Source organism: Papaver somniferum, chromosome 5, assembly GCF_003573695.1.
Source record: "Papaver somniferum cultivar HN1 chromosome 5, ASM357369v1, whole genome shotgun sequence".
NCBI lineage: Eukaryota > Viridiplantae > Streptophyta > Magnoliopsida > Ranunculales > Papaveraceae > Papaver > Papaver somniferum.
Genome location: NC_039362.1, coordinates 199756202 through 199772659, shown reverse-complemented (window position 1 = coordinate 199772659; position 16458 = coordinate 199756202). Strand labels below are relative to the sequence as shown.

General features: G+C 38.3%; 1 non-coding gene across 1 annotated transcript; it reads left to right on the top strand.

Annotated features, from left to right (window-relative positions):
* Window positions 1-14340: 14340 nt before the first annotated feature.
* Window positions 14341-14413, top strand: TRNAM-CAU. Its single transcript has one exon. It is a non-coding gene; the product is annotated as a tRNA-Met (tRNA).
* The last annotated feature ends 2045 nt before the right edge of the window (window positions 14414-16458 follow it).

Genomic DNA, 16458 nt, shown 5'->3' with positions numbered 1-16458 from the left:
TTTGGGAAATGAGTTTGGGCTTGGAAAACCTTGAGCCCACTTCTTCTTTAAGAACAACTTTCTTCTTCTTGAGCCCATTTCCAGCTTTTTGGACGTGCGCTCCATTCTTTGCGGCTTCCTTGCGTGATTTCTCCCGGCTTTTCACTACTTTTCCGCTCTTTTCGCTCCGCGACTCATCCGAACTTTATTTATTACCTAAAAATGCAAAATTAATTAATAAAAATATTTATTCTTGAAAACAATGAAAATACAGAATATGGGATAAAATGTAGAATTAATGCATAAAAGATGAGTTAAATGCCAAAGAAAAAGGGATAAATATATACAATATTTGGCACTCATCAAATACCCCCAAACCTGAATTTTACTTGTCCTCAAGTAAAACAAAACTAAGGAAATCCTAACTATACCACTGTCGCTGGTCTCTCGAATGCATTTAGCGTATGCACTAAGCCTTTTAAACCACTAAGTGTCCCTAGTGGACGAGTTGAAGTCTCGTGAAGGTTTGCTTAGAACGTACCTACAAAGTTCTAGGTCAAAATATAAGCTCAGATTCCATCAAACGTGACATGTGCAAAACAGTTAAGCTCACAGCAAAATGGAGATGTCAATCTAGCTATCGAAGGCACAATCCTAGCACTGATAACAAAAAAAGACATGTGATAAGAGTGTAAAGTGTATCTACACATGTGTAAGAAAGATCTGAAGTTATACTACTAATCACCAAGAGATAGTTTCTCAGGCTAAGAACTGAGGTCGAAATCTAGCTAGCTGTCCGGACTTTACGAGAATTGTGAATGAGTTGGAGGTATTTCACAATTACTCGCGTTGTACATCAATGGCATACACCCTCCTTGCTTATTACACAAAACAACAAAATGACTCTTTACATGACTCTTATTTACATTGACTATTCTCTTTTTATTTTTGGAACAAGAGATGATGGAATTGATAAATACTTGATTTTTTTGTATTTTTCTGTATTTTTTTTTTTTTTTTTTTTTTTTTTTTTTCTGAATATATACATCGTTTTTTTTTTTTTTTTTTTTTTTTTTTTTTTAACTGAAAGGAAACACTTTTGATACAATACAAAAGGAAACAAAAATTACATGACACTTTGCAAGAGGTAGCCCTTTTTGATGCACCCAGTTAAATTCGATGGTTGTCTTTCTTAATGTAACCTCCACCTTCTATCCCAACCAACCAAAGAACAAGCTAGTCAAGTTTCGTTCAGTATTCTAAAGTGATTGGCAATCGTAACTTCCTATCAAACCCTTGAAGATCGAGGCCATACATGTATTGGTAGATCGTGCGCGTGCAAATTTCTTATCACTATGTGAATTGTGCTAGAATCAGGGTGCCTAAATATCTAGACTAAGACTCCTAATAAAAATACATATTTGCACAAGAGTCAACATTTCAAGGTAAATGAGCTCCATTTTTATGATTTTTTTCATTTTTTAATTTTTTTTAATTTTGATTTTTCAATTTTTTTGGAATTTTTCAATTTTTTCAAAAAGAAGAAGGAGTTCGTTTTCAATTATGGCAAATTATCATGGTATCTACTCTATACCCCCAAACCTAAACTAAACATTGTCCTCAATGTTTCAAATATGGAAAGAATTATAAAACAATATATGAAGAGGAACATGCTGAGTAGAGTAAAAGGAGAGAGAATACCCGATTGTACGGTGGTAGCTCGATTAAAACTCCGTTATTCAAGGCAAAAATCCATCATATTAGCAGTCACAATGGATGAGCACAAAATATACACAAAGGAAATTTAACTAACACATTATCTACAAGAAAATTTGGTTTTTAATGGGATTGGACTTTTTGGAAAAAATTTGGTTTTGTTGGGAAAAAGAACATTTTGGTTTTGATGGGAAAACGAAAAATTTTGGTTTTTAGGGAAATTTGGAAAACTTTTGGTTATTTAGGGAAAGAGTGGACCAGTTTAGTCCACATAGACTGGGTCCTCCAGGTTGGTTGTTTCAATGTCGGGTGGAAATGGCTCAAGGAATGGCTTTAATCTCTGCCCGTTGACTTTGAAAACGTTCTTGTTGGAGACATCCTCCAGCTCTACAGCTCCATGAGGAAAAACTGTGCGTACTAGGTACGGACCCTTCCATCTGGAACGCAGTTTTCCTGGAAAAAGATGTAATCGGGAGTCATACAGCAAGACTTTCTGACCAGGAGTGAAGGATTTGCGCAGAATACGCTTGTCATGAAACATCTTCATCTTCTGCTTGTACAGCTTGGCACTGTCATAAGCCTCATTTCTCAATTCTTCCAACTCGTTGAGTTGAAGTTTCCTTTGAATTCCAGCTTCGTCCAGAGAAAAGTTCAGCTCTTTGATTGCCCAGTAGGCACGATGTTCTAATTCCACAGGTAGATGGCACGGCTTTCCATACACTAGACGATAGGGGGACATGCCAATTGGTGTCTTATAAGCTGTTCTATAGGCCCACAAAGCATCATTCAATCTCAATGACCAATCTTTCCTGGACGGGTTGACCGTCTTCTCCAGAATGTGCTTAATTTCCCTATTAGACACTTCCACTTGTCCACTAGTCTGAGGGTGGTACGGAGTAGCAACCTTGTGAGTTATGCCATACTTGCGTACTAAAGACTCAAAGTACTTGTTACGAAAATGTGAACCGCCGTCACTGATGATAGCTCTAGGGGTACCAAAACGTGAAAATGTTTCCTTTAGAAATGAAAGTACCACCTTGTGGTCATTTGTTCTGGTTGCTATGGCTTCTACCCACTTAGAAACGTAATCAACTGCGACTAGGATGTACAACTTGCTGTCAGACATGGGAAATGGACCCATGAAGTCTATCCCCCAAACATCAAAAATCTCCACAATCAAAATGGGGTTCAATGGCATCATGTTTCTCCTCGAAATGCTTCCTAGCTTTTGACAGCGTTCACAAGCAACACAATAATCATGGCAATCCTTGAACAATGATGGCCAATAGAATCCACACTGCAAGATCTTTGCAGCGGTTTTCTTGGCACTGAAATGGCCTCCACATGCTTGGTCATGACAGAAAGATATCACATCTTTCTGTTCAGTGTTGGGGACATCTCCTAATGATTTGGTCTGGACAGTACTTAAACAAATATGGGTCATCCCAAAGGAAATGTTTGACTTCAGCCAGGAATTTAGAGCGGTCTTGTCTCGACCAACGTGAGGGCATCCTACCTGTAGCGAGGTAGTTAACAATATCAGCAAACCAAGGAAGGTCTGAGATAGACATCAGCTGTTCATCTGGGAATGATTCTCTAATCAGCTCACATTCATCAATCTAAAGTTAATCTAGACAAATGATCAGCAACCACATTCTCACAACCTTTCTTATCACGGATTTCGAGATCGAATTCCTGTAATAAGAGTATCCATCGAATAAGGCGAGCTTTAGCATCCTTCTTGGAAAGAAGATACTTCAAAGCCGCATGGTCTGTGTATATGATGATCTTAGACCCTATCAGATAAGATCTAAACTTGTCTAATGCGAAAACGACGGCAAGCAATTCCTTCTCGGTAGTTGAATAATTGAGTTGGGCATCATTAAGGGTTTTGCTAGCATAGTATATCACATATGGTAGTCTATCAACTCGCTGTCCTAAAACAGCACCAACAGCATAATCAGAGGCATCACACATAAGTTCGAACGGAAGCTTCCAATCGGGTGGTCGGACTATAGGAGCGGTGGTGAGAAGGGTTTTTAATTCCTCCCATGCCTTCACACAAGCAGCATCGAAATTGAAGGCAACATCTTTGGAGAGAAGACTGCACAGAGGTCTGGAGATTTTGCTGAAATCTTTGATGAATCGCCGGTAAAAACCAGCATGACCTAGAAATGATCTGATCTCCTTCACAGAGCAAGGTTGTGGTAGATGTTGAATGAGGTCAACTTTAGCTTTATCCACTTCAATTCCTTTTCTGAGATGATGTGTCCTAGAACTATTCCTGAATTCACCATAAAATGGCATTTTTCCCAATTTAGAACAAGGTTCTTTTCTTTACATCTGGATATCACGAGGGCAAGATTCTTCAAACATTCGTCAAACGAGGAACCAAAAACAGAGAAATCATCCATAAAGATCTCGAGAAAACTATCTATCATGTCAGAAAAAATGCTCATCATGCAACGCTGAAAAGTAGCAGGTGCATTACACAACCCGAAGGGCATACGTCTATAAGCAAACGTCCCAAATGGACACGTGAATGTAGTTTTTTCCTGATCTTCCGGAGCAATGTGAATTTGGTTATAACCGGAAAAGCCATCTAGAAAACAGTAGTGACTGTGTCCAGACACACGTTCTAGCATTTGGTCAATGAAAGGGAGCGGGAAGTGATCCTTCCTTGTTACTGTGTTCAACTTCCTGTAGTCGATGCATACTCGCCATCCTGTGGTTGTACGAGTAGGGACTAATTCATTCTTGTCGTTCTGAACACAGTAATGCCTGACTTCTTAGGCACAACTTGAATGGGACTAACCCATTTGCTATCGGGAATTGGGTATATGATACCCGCATCAAGTAGTTTCAGGATCTCTCCTTTGACTACATCTCTCATGTTAGGATTAAGTCTCCTTTGCATTTCCCTCGATGGTTTGGCATTCTCTTCAAGGTTAATGTGGTGCATGCAAATGGTGGGACTAATTCCTTTGAGATCTGAGATGGTCCATCCTAAGGCCTCTTTGTGTTCCTTAAGTACTTCTAAAAGCTTACTTTCCTGTTCCGTGTCTAAACATGATGAAATAATGACAGGTAAAGTATCAGAAGAACCTAGGAATGCGTACTTCAACGTACTAGGCAATGTTTTCAATTCAAGCTTGGGTGGCTCAACAATGGATGGAATAAGCTTGGAATCAGAGAGTAGGGGTGTTCCACTTCATATTTCCTTTCAGTGACGTCCATTTGAGGTACAGATTCGAGCAGAGATAGGACGTCACTACAGTATGCATCATCATAGAATCAGGGTTAAAGTTCTCCATACATGCTTGAAAGGGGTCGACGGATAGAATGTTAGTCAACGAATCTTGCATTAATCCTTCAATCATATTAACTTCATGCACATCATCATCATCAAGATTCACAGGTTGTTGACTAATATCGAACACATTCAATTCTACCGTCATGTTACCAAAAGACAGTTTTAACACTCCATTCCGACAGTTGATGATCGCGTTGGACGTAGCCAAGAAAGGACGTCCTAAGATGACAGGAATGTGACAGTCTGGGTTTTGTACAGGTTGAGTGTCTAAGACAATGAAGTCTACGGGAAAATAGAATTTGTCAACCTTGATCAAAACATCTTCGACCACTCCACGAGGAATCTTGACAGATCGGTCTGCCAGTTGTAGAGTGATAGATGTTGGTTTCAACTCCCCAAGACCTAACTGCTCATAAACAGAATATGGCAGTAGGTTAACACTTGCACCTAGGTCTAATAACGCTTTATTGACCGTGTGTTCTCCTATAGTGCAAGAAATTGTTGGACATCCTGGATCCCTAAACTTGGGTGGAGTTTTGTTCAGAATGATGGAACTCACCTGCTCAGCTAAGAAAGCACGTTTTTGCACATTGAGCTTGCGCTTTTGAGTACACAAGTCTTTGAGGAATTTGGCATAAGCAGGGATTTGCTTGATTGCTTCAAGAAAAGGAATGTTGATGTTGATCTCTTGAACAGATCTAACAGCTTATTGTAATGGGTACTTTTCTGTTGATAGATCAATCTTTGAGGAAATGGGCAACAGGAAGATGAGTTGGCAAAGGGACATTCACAGCAGTAGAATTGTCAGATTTTCCAACTTGCTCAGATTCTTTGGTTTTCTGGGGTTGTGGAGACAACGTGGAATTTGTATCAGATCATTAGGTTCGCCCACGTTGTTCTCGATGACTTTACCACTTCGGAGGGTGGTAATGGCATGGATTTGATCAGGTGAGGTTTCAGTGCAGGATGTTGTGCCTGTTTGAAATATCCTCTTTGGATTTTGTTGGGGTTGGCTCGGAAGTTTACCCTTTTCTCTCTCACATATTTGATCCATCTTTTGATCTAGATTTTTCTGACTTTGCATCAAACTCTGGAACATTTCCTCTAGGTGGATAATCTCTTGTCTATTTGTTGAGGATATGATTGTTGTTGAGAGTTTGATTGTTGTGAGGGTTTCTCGGGTGTTGATAACCTTGATTGTTCTGATATCCCTGATTGTTTTGATAGCTCTGATTGGGTTGAGATGGTCCTCCTTGAGTGGGTCCTTTTGACCATGAAAAGTTAGGGTGGTTTCTCCATCCTGGATTGTAGGTCTGTGAATAAGGGTTATGCTCTGGTTTTTGAAACATGGCATGTGCCTGTTCAAGCCTAGACTCCTGGACTGCAAGCAAATCTGGACAATTTTGGAATTGATGGTTGGGGTCGTTACAAGCAGCACAAACAGATGAAGCGACATGTTCTCGGAGAGTAGTGGTGGAAGGTTTTGAATTTTTATGTAGTTCTAACTCTTCTAATCTCCTAACTATTGATGCCATGTTTGCTCTACCCTCAAAATCCGCTTCAATCCTAAAAGCCTTTGCTTCGGATGTAGTCTTTCTGGTTTCACGGATGGATTCCCACTGTTGCGTCTTTTCAGCTACTTCAATCAAGAAGTCCCAAGACGCGTCAGCAGTTTTATCTACGAATAGACCATTACACATCGACTCAACCGTTGTTCGGGTGGACACATCTAGACCTTCATACAAAATTTGCACAAGTCTCCATTTTTCAAAACCATGATGGGGACATTGGAGCAATAATTCATTGAATCTCTCCAGGTATCTAGCTAAGGTCTCACCTTCTAATTGCACAAAGCTATTCAGACTTTGACGAATTGTCGCAGTCTTGTGGTTCGGGAAAAACTTTTTGAAAAACTCCTTTGTGAGGTCATCCCATGTCATGATGGATTGAGGCTGTAAAGCATAGAGCCAGGCCTTTGCCTTATCTTTCAGGGAGAAAGGAAAAAGCCTTAACTTCAGGGTTTCGTCGGTCATTTGAGTGAAACGCAGAGTTCCACAAATTTCCTCGAATTCTCTCACGTGGTGGTACGGGTTTTCATTCTCAACACCTCTAAAAATAGGAAGCATCTGTATTGTGCTAGATTTCAGCTCATAATGGCCATTAGCCTCGGCAGCAAAATACAAGAAGGTTGACTGGCTCTAGTTGGGTACATATAATCCTTGAGGGTACGTGGTTCTCCCATTGTTTCTGGTTGATCTGGACTGTCTCCCTCAGAACTTAGAATTTCGATAGGTTCGTCTGGGTTAATTCTAACAAGTCTGTTTGTCTGGTCTCTGTAGGTCACAATCATGTCCTAGTAGGTACCTTAACTAACATGTTGGTCAGACAGAGCAATCGGAAACAATTTGGCCCAAGGGTTATGAAGATTTGGTTTTGAATGGGTTTTGGTTTAAAGAAGGGGTTTTTTTTTTTGGTTTAAAATTTTGGGTTTTGAAAATTTTTGAACTAAACCTAGCATAAATTATCACAACTCATAAAAGAAAATAAAAACAATAATAATAATTAAAACAAACCCATAAAAGAAAAAAAAAAAAAAAAAAAAAGAAAAAAAAAAAAAAAAATATTACAATCCCAAATAAAAAAAGAAAAAGAAAATAAAAATTATTACAATCCCAAATAAATAATTAAATAAATTATTACAAGCCCAAATTTGAATTTAAATGAGGCCCAAGTGGGTTAACTCATGGGTTAGGCTTACTTGTTTTTGGAGGGAAGCCCAAAAATAGGCTTTTAGTCCCCTTTTAGTTGCACAGCCCAGTTGGGCTTTAGGATCGTCCTAAGCTCACTCAGTCCAAGCCCAGCAGCAACAGGTGGAGCAGAGCCCAGCAGCAGCAACGAAGCCCAGCTCACAGAAGACCACGAGCCCAGCAACAAAAGGAGGCAGAGCCCAGCAGCACTTGGTGAAGCCCAATTCAGAAAAGTACAAGCCCACTAGAAGAGGAGAGCCCAGCAGCTTCACTTCAGTTGGCAGCCCAGCAGCTTCACTTGGCAGCAGCAGTTGCTTTGGTTCACCAGCAGCACACAGCAACAGCAGCAGCAGACTTTGGCTTGGCAGCAACAGCACAGCACAGCTTGGCAGAGAAGGCACCAGCACCAGCAGCAACAGCACAGCAGCAACAGCAGCAGCAGGCTTTGCAGCAGGCTTGGCAGCAACAACAAATAATGCACAGCTCCAGCAGCAGTTAGCAAGTGAACAAGATAGCAATGAACACACACAACTATGCAAGCACAACAAGGCCACAACAGCTATGAAAACTTCAAAATATGGCAGCCAGCTCCCCGGCAGCGGCGCCAAAAACTTGGTGTGATGATTAGAAGCACACAAAACACTTGCAAGTATACAAGGTCAAGATTTGTAATAAAAGGGTGAGTAGGGGTTTGTCCACAGGAGAGGAGCATATAAAGTTTTTCCTAGCTAAAGTGTGTAGTGAGCTAAGGCAGGCAAGTAAATGGCATACAACAAGAATGCAAGGTAAGTAAAGAAAAACAGACAATAACCAAGGCTTGGAAGATAAAGCAGCAAAGAAACGCAGAAAGCAGCAAATAACCAAGGCTTGGCAGCCAAGGGCAGGGTGAGTTCAGTGCACTGACTTCAGTGCACAATAGCTACAAGTGCAAGAAAATAAAGGCAAGAAAAGTAACTGAAAAATACTGATCAGGAAGCAAACAGACTGAAATTAATTGACTGAAGAGGGAATTGGTGGGTAAGCCAAGGCTTATGATCCACCTTGTGTCCTAATCAAGTGACATGTTTCTAGGTTATGTTCATTCCTAAGCATACAACTAGAAATGGAAGAACACCAAATTGCTCACTAGTCTACCCCTAGCATTGGCTGTCTTTTGACAGTACAGCCAATCACAGGCTCTATGAGCATTGGCATCTCTCATTTGCACAATCAAAACACAGGAAGAACTATCCTAGCTCATTCACACTTGACAGTGCACAAGGCTTCACTGAGCCTTGGCCTGAAGCTGATTAGCTCATGCTAACCATGTATAAAACATTCACATTCATCATAGATATAAATTACACAATAGCAACATATCAGATAACTAAAACATAAGCAATCAACTGTAACTGACAAGCACTGAAATTTTAAGTTCATAAAAATTGTCAAATTCTCTACTGGCTAGTCCAGAGAGGTATACAGTGTCCTTCACACTCCACATACTACTAATTTATACCCAATTACACATTTAGGGTTTTCCCCCAATTTTCCCCCAAAATCAGTAGAACTAGGGTTTGGTGAAATTGATTTACCTACTGTTGATGAGATACTCGCTCCATCTCGTCGACCCACTCTTCTCCTGCTTCTTCTCGTTCCTCTCATGCTTCAATTGTTGCTTTAATCATCACTTATATCCCCAATTTCTCACCTAGGGTTTCAGTGAGCAGAGAGATGAGAAATTGGAGAAATTAGTGATGCTAAAGAGATGGTACGTGATGGTGATGATGGGCTTAGGTAGAGTAGAGTCGGGGAGAAAATAGTGGAGTGATTTGGGGTGAGGTGGTGATGATGGAGACGGACATGGTGGTGGTACGGAGTATGGTGGTTCTGCAGAGGGGGGTGATGGAGGAGATGGGTTCGATGGAGAAAGGGGAAGGGGGCGTTTGTTTGAGGTCTAGGGTGTTCGGCACTTGGGTGTGAGGCGAGTGTATCGAGTTTGATGATCTGCGACGCTGAGCCGTGGGATAGGGAGATGAAAGATCAATCGGACGGTGAGATGAAGTGAAGCTTGTAGCGACCGCTGGATTATATAATACAACAAAATCAACGACGCCAGATGGAGTTAGGTGTTGTAGTGTTAGGCGGAGATATCAAACTTCTATGCACAGCAAGGGAGCGACCGTCGGATTCAACTACCATCTAATCTGAAGGCTTGGAATTTCAACGTTGTGGTGCTTGGCAGAGACTTCAGATTTTGATGCTCTATGAAGGAGCGACCATCGGATGCTTCTGAGAACTGATCTGATGGCTGAGAAAGGAGGCGCTTTTGTGTGTAGAAAATGAGGTTGTGCGCACCATTCTTCGCGGCTTCCTTGCGTAATTTCTCCCGGCTTTTCACTGCTTTTCCGCTCTTTTCGCTCCGCGACTCATCCGAACTTTATTTATTACCTAAAAATGCAAAATTAATTAATAAAAATATTTATTCTTGAAAACAATGAAAATACAGAATATGGGATAAAATGTAGAATTAATGCATAAAAGATGAGTTAAATGCCAACAAAAAGGGATAAATATATACAATATTTGGCACTCATCAGTAACTTGAATTTCTTTCCCTCACTTGTTAAGTTTTTATTGTAGCCTTTGATGACAATCTAAAGAAAGTCCATATAAACTTAGGAAGGGACAGTCTGGTGCTTTAGTTGACGAATCTACTTGGGATGAAGCTCGCCAGGTTGTAAGTGAAGGATCTCATCTGGAATTACATTCCACATGTTTCTAACTGTTACTACATCCTCATCCATATACATGTACTGTAAGTTCATATGCCGATTTTTTTACTTGTGGTGAATCATTTAATATTATAAAAAATGAAGATGAACAAGAATCTGTGAAAGAGATATTAGAGGTGTTGGAGTTGGGGAAGAAGGTGGAAAAGGAGTTGACGGTAAACCACAACAAAGATAGACTATCTTGGGCAGCGGAAGATGGTGGATTTTTTTTTTTAAAGTTTACCAAAAAAATTTATAATAACATTATATGCGAAAAAACATTTAAGCGAAAAAAAATAAATAATCACGTTGTACTAGAAAAATTATATGTAATAAGATTTAATTACAAATTTTGTTTTTAATATGTTGCGTATAGTAAGTACATTAATGAAGATAATTGAAGGCATTATCGAGTATTGTTTTTTTTTCTTTTTACTATTTATTTTGTAACTAATATTTATATAGTAACACATTTTCAGCAATAGCTACTTCTTTGTATTGTAGTATACAAAATTTATTTAATTAAATTGTTCATTGAGGATAATTGCAATAATTGATCTTCATGAATAAATCTACTACGTATTGTTTTTCATGATATTTATATTTTATCATTTTTTCATTGTGGCCAATCTCATGATAATCTTCAAAAGTTATGCTTATAACTCTCATGTTCTTGCTTGAATAAGTAAAGATGAATACTTTTGACGACTGATCCTTGTCTTATATCTTCTTGTGAGATCTTTTAAAATCCGAGAAAATCATTTTTCTAGTAAAAACATCGCCTTTTTTGTTCTATTTTGAGAATAACATCAAATGGTGGTGAGTTCTTAATTGAATAAAAGCTTAATTGACATATCTTTGGGGGAGTGCGTTTGTGGAATTTAGGAAAGAAAAGTCTTTTTAATCTCTTTAAGATGAAAGAAACTAAGTTGTGAAACTTAGTGGAATCAACATTGACGACATAATAGAATTCTTTGTGTCAATTGTTCTCCTAATGACTTAATTTACGAGGAAGCCAATTCTCATCACCTTTGTCAACTTTGTGACAAATAGGGTGAGCAAAAATAATAGTTGCTATTAGTGACATATGGCTTTGCGAAACATTATCTTAAGGGGGAGTTAATTAATATGTTTGCTCATCGTCCCATCTAGCAAAAGTTGACATGTAAAGGCTAAGAGGGAGTACATATCAAAATAATAAGTAGTATCACTATATGTTTGAAAAAGTATATTGTGCTTAAAAATGACAAACGATACTACTCATTGGGATAACAACTATACGCGAAATGAAAGTCATCCATGCAAATTTTTAAGGGTAGGGATATCAAAGTTGTTATCTATCGCTGCCGAATCTTGAATTACTTGTACCCAACGAGCACATGTAAAACCCGTAGAAGAATAAAGTTGAACTTTCAAGAAATCAAGAAAGCATCATGTCGTTTGTACCGAAAGTTAACCTTGTAAAAGTCCATATGTATTTCAAAAGTTTTGTTATTAAAATTGATAAAAATGAGATATTATTAGAGAGAAATGCTTGGTTGAACCTCCACGCAATGATATGGAAATTATGTTGTCAAATTTAGACGCCAAAACTATTTATCGATTTATAACCTACTTAAGTTAGCTTCGGTCTAGATTAGAGTAGGTAATAAACTCTTAGGTTCGTCCCAATTACTCGTGAAAATTTAAGATTGAAGATTACATGAAGAAATTCATCACAGGTTAGTAAAAAGTATTGCTTTTTGTTTCAGACTGTTTTCCCTTTTATCTATCTATCATAGAAAAATCAAAGACTTTATTAATTAATCGAATTGCAAAAAGATGGTTCTTGTCATGGATTAGATGTTTGGCTAAAGTTTAGTGAAGTTTTGATGTCAAGTTCATGTATGTCACTTTTTCGTAACTAACATCAAGTAAATATTCTCTCATGAGTTTTGAAAGTATAGGTTCACAAATCTATTTGAAATTTATACATATTAGATTGCGAACCTATGTTCTAAGTTCGCAAAACTTGAAGACAAAGAAATTTTCCCGCACTCGGTTTGGTTGGAGTTCGCGAACCTATTGGAGAGGGAAAGATTCCTAAACCCAAACTTACTTAAGTTCGCGAACCTAGTTTTTGAGTTTGCGAACCTTGATTAGAAAAGATTCTCCTGACACTTTTCCAATTGATTTCGTCAATATAAAATCTTAGGTTCGTAAATCTAAAGGTACAAAATGTCCAAAAACTTGTTTCGAAAATTGTTGTACTTTCTGTAACACTTGCACTTTTAGTATGGCGCATGCTCAAAGATACGTCATTTGAATGGGATATGAAGTGTTATCTCAAGATAATGTTGTGTGCTATGGCCAATATCGCTTCATCATGATGCATTGTGCAGGTTACATGGGCCATCACAACGGGAAAGTAAGACGAATCCTGAATAATTCACAGAATAAACTTCTTCTAATCGAATCGCGCTTTATCAAATATAATGATTCGATAGACCAAATCCCCTAAACAACTCATGCAAATAGACATGGATGCAAACACTAATAGAGTTAGGAACCATTCATTATCTCTGAAACAACAAATTGCGTTCTGCTCCCGCAAAAACAATGAGTTGGGGGCTTCTTAACTCGTCCAAGTGCAAACAGGAGACCTCAACCTTCTTGCATAAAGTCAACATCGGTAGAATTGGAATGCTGAGCAATTGGGTTGGGGTATATTGAGATCTATAAAAAGATGTTTTGTACAAAAAGAAAAGAAAAGGAATATCACAAACCATTTGATCTTGGATAGGAAAACATGAAAAATTTGTGTGTAATTCATTCACAAAGAAGAAAGGACGGGTTTTTTTATCCGAGATCAAAAAAATACCAATTGGGCCCACTGAAATGAGTTTTTTCCGCTTCATGCTCACCCACGGGGGTCGCTGGGAGCATATGATAATTATTCTATTTCGATGGGCTAAACGACCGTCTGACTACAACCAACAAACAAGAATGAGGAAATGAAAACTATACAAATTTTTAGGGTTACACAGACTCGAACAATAGACCTTCTCGGTAAAACAGATCAAACTTTTTATTATCGAAATTATTCGAACTGTTCCAAAGACCCAACATGCATTATTTTTTTTTTGCATTGGGCACTTTCGTCAACTGATAAAATATCAGATAGCCTGCCATACTTTTTCTTAGCAGAAAGATAACGAGATGGCTCAACTTGCTCTGATTCATTATTTAGATTATGATCCAGGAGCAATACCAAAGTGTTTCAAAGAAGAGTTAGATTGACGTAGGTATGCCTCTGGCCTAGATCAACTTAAGTTAAATGGACTCTCTATTGCTCTGCTCAATGAGTCAAATATGAAACTTCATACATCTTAAAGTTCACAGTACGAAAAGATATTTTTTTGAGGTCCTTATACTCATTATAGTTAGCACTGAATGGTCTATGTATTCACCTTATCAATTATCGAATCAATGATGGGTTCTTTTTGGAGCTTAAATTGGCAGCCAAAGCCAACCGAACCAAATATTTGTCAGACTATTGTTCCCTCGAATATATAGAGTAAGACACTGATTTATCAATAAGATCAATTTTGTTGATTGCATGATGGACTCCCTTGAAAAACATTGGCGCGCGTGTAAACGAGTTGCTCTACCAACTGAGCTACAGCCCTTGTGATAGATAGTTAATGGAAATAATTTCTTGTCAAGATGAATCTTCTAACATGATAGCTTCTGATTCGTTTCCTGTCAAGTATTGGTATTGCTTAGAAATAAGATTGCATCTATAATTCATCGATATGGCAAGCCCCTTTATTTCTCTTTGTGATGATAAATGACCTACTTAACTCAGTGGTTAGAGTATTGCTTTCATACGGCGGGAGTCATTGGTTCAAATCCAATAGTAGGTAGAACTTATTAGATACCGGAGTAATTAGTATCTAATAAGTTTTTCTAACCACCCTCTCTTTTATTTTAGTTGCATAAGAAATACTGTTACAGTTGATTCGACTCAATCCGCAGAACCAAAATATGGAGTATAAACAGAATTTCCTTTTTTATTTGGGCCCACCTATTTTTTTTTATGAAATTTCATTGATATCCTCTGCTCGCATCCTACATCGTCTGACGGCTAGATTATCTTCAATTGTTTGTCTCTTGCCCTCAGCCCGACTTAAGTTAGCTTCAGCTATTTCAAGAGCTTTCTGAGCTTCTTGTGGGTCAATGTCACTACCCTTCTTTGCACCATTTACTAAGATGGAAATCTCATTATTTCCTACTAATATCGCATTATCATGGTGCATCACATTAGTGGTGGCTTATCGAGTAAAATGTTGTACCATCATGGCGTATCACTCCAGTGGGTGACTGGCAAAGAGCATTGTTGCACCATGATGGCGCATCAAATTGGATTTTGCACCACCATGACGCATTACTCAGGATTTTTAGCAAAACGACCATGAATAGAGAAGCAAGCATGTCCACTGGTCCCCAAGTTTTAGTTGTAAAATGTCAATAAGACATATATAGGGAAGGGTAGTTGGTTGAAGGTGCAGATAGCATAGATGCACTAGTAAGATTAAAATCTTGGACGGTAAAACCTATATGATGCGAAATCATCATTATGGCGCGTTATTTACTCGATAGATCTTTTTGATGCTCAGGCATCATTCTTGCGGTGTTGAGAAACTAAATAAGGGTAATTTTGGCAATAAGCAAAATATATGGATAAGGGATTTTTATGATTACTATATGATAACCCGTTTTTGTCATAGGTATGTCCTAAAACATGGTTCTTATCTTATGCTTGGGAAATTTCAACTTTTCGCGGTTAGGGTGGTGGAGGTGGACTAGGTGGTCGCACTTGGCCCGGGCTATGATTGGAGCTCGTAGGCGTCTTTTTTTAATAGTTTTGACAAGATTTTTTGGATTTCAGGAGTCTTAGACCCCTTTTTTCTTTCTGCTGAATAAGATGGTGAATATGTGAACTCTTTTTCATGATTTATGAAGGGGGATACCAGTCCTACTAAGTGTTGATACCGTTTCATATAGGACAAAAAAATCCCACTGATCCTGGCCGTTGGATCAATGAAATGGTATCAGCACTTAGTAAGACTGGTATCCCCTTTATAAATCGTGCTCTTTTTCACCCATAATAGACATTGAGGGGTTATATTTGGCCAATAATCCTTTTATTCCACTAGAAATTTTCAGACAAAATAAAAGAAAATGCTAGGCATGTGCACATTTTTAATCGTGCAAGTAGACGTAGCCCAGTGAATTTTTAAATTTTTTTTGGCCAAATATATGCTAATTTTACCTTTGTTTAGGAAGAGTCTCCGAAATAATCACCGACCGATATAGGCGAAAAACTCCCGAAAAAACTTACTCATGTTGTTACATATACTAGTATTCGAAGGTTTTCTACCCTCTCGAGACATAACTGTATGTTTAGAATCGTCCATAAATATATTATCCAAAGTAAATATCTCACAAGTTTGATAAACATAAAATATATCCAAAGATCTTTCACGGAATATTTACATATTTTGCGTAGGAAAATGACATTATCCGGGCAGGCTGGTGAAACCCAAAGACAAATATCTAACTTATAATTTATCCCACACCAAGTATCAAACGAACACCGAGTAAACGGAAATAAAATATAATAAAACATCCTTGATCTCTTTCTATAGCCAAGTGATGCGATGCCATATGCGTGGACAGAAGAAATGGATCCTTGGGGAACGATTGGAAGAGTGAGAAGTAAGTGCAGTTTGGTTACTCTAATAGTGACAATTTTCACCTTTTAGATAATATAAGGCCTGAAAATCATACGTACAAAATGTATTGATGGGAATGTCGAGTCGGCTTGAAAATGAATAGCAGGGTAAAAGAAAGAGGGATTAATCGAGGATATGAAAAGTAATTGGAGGTTACTGTTTATGTTTCCATA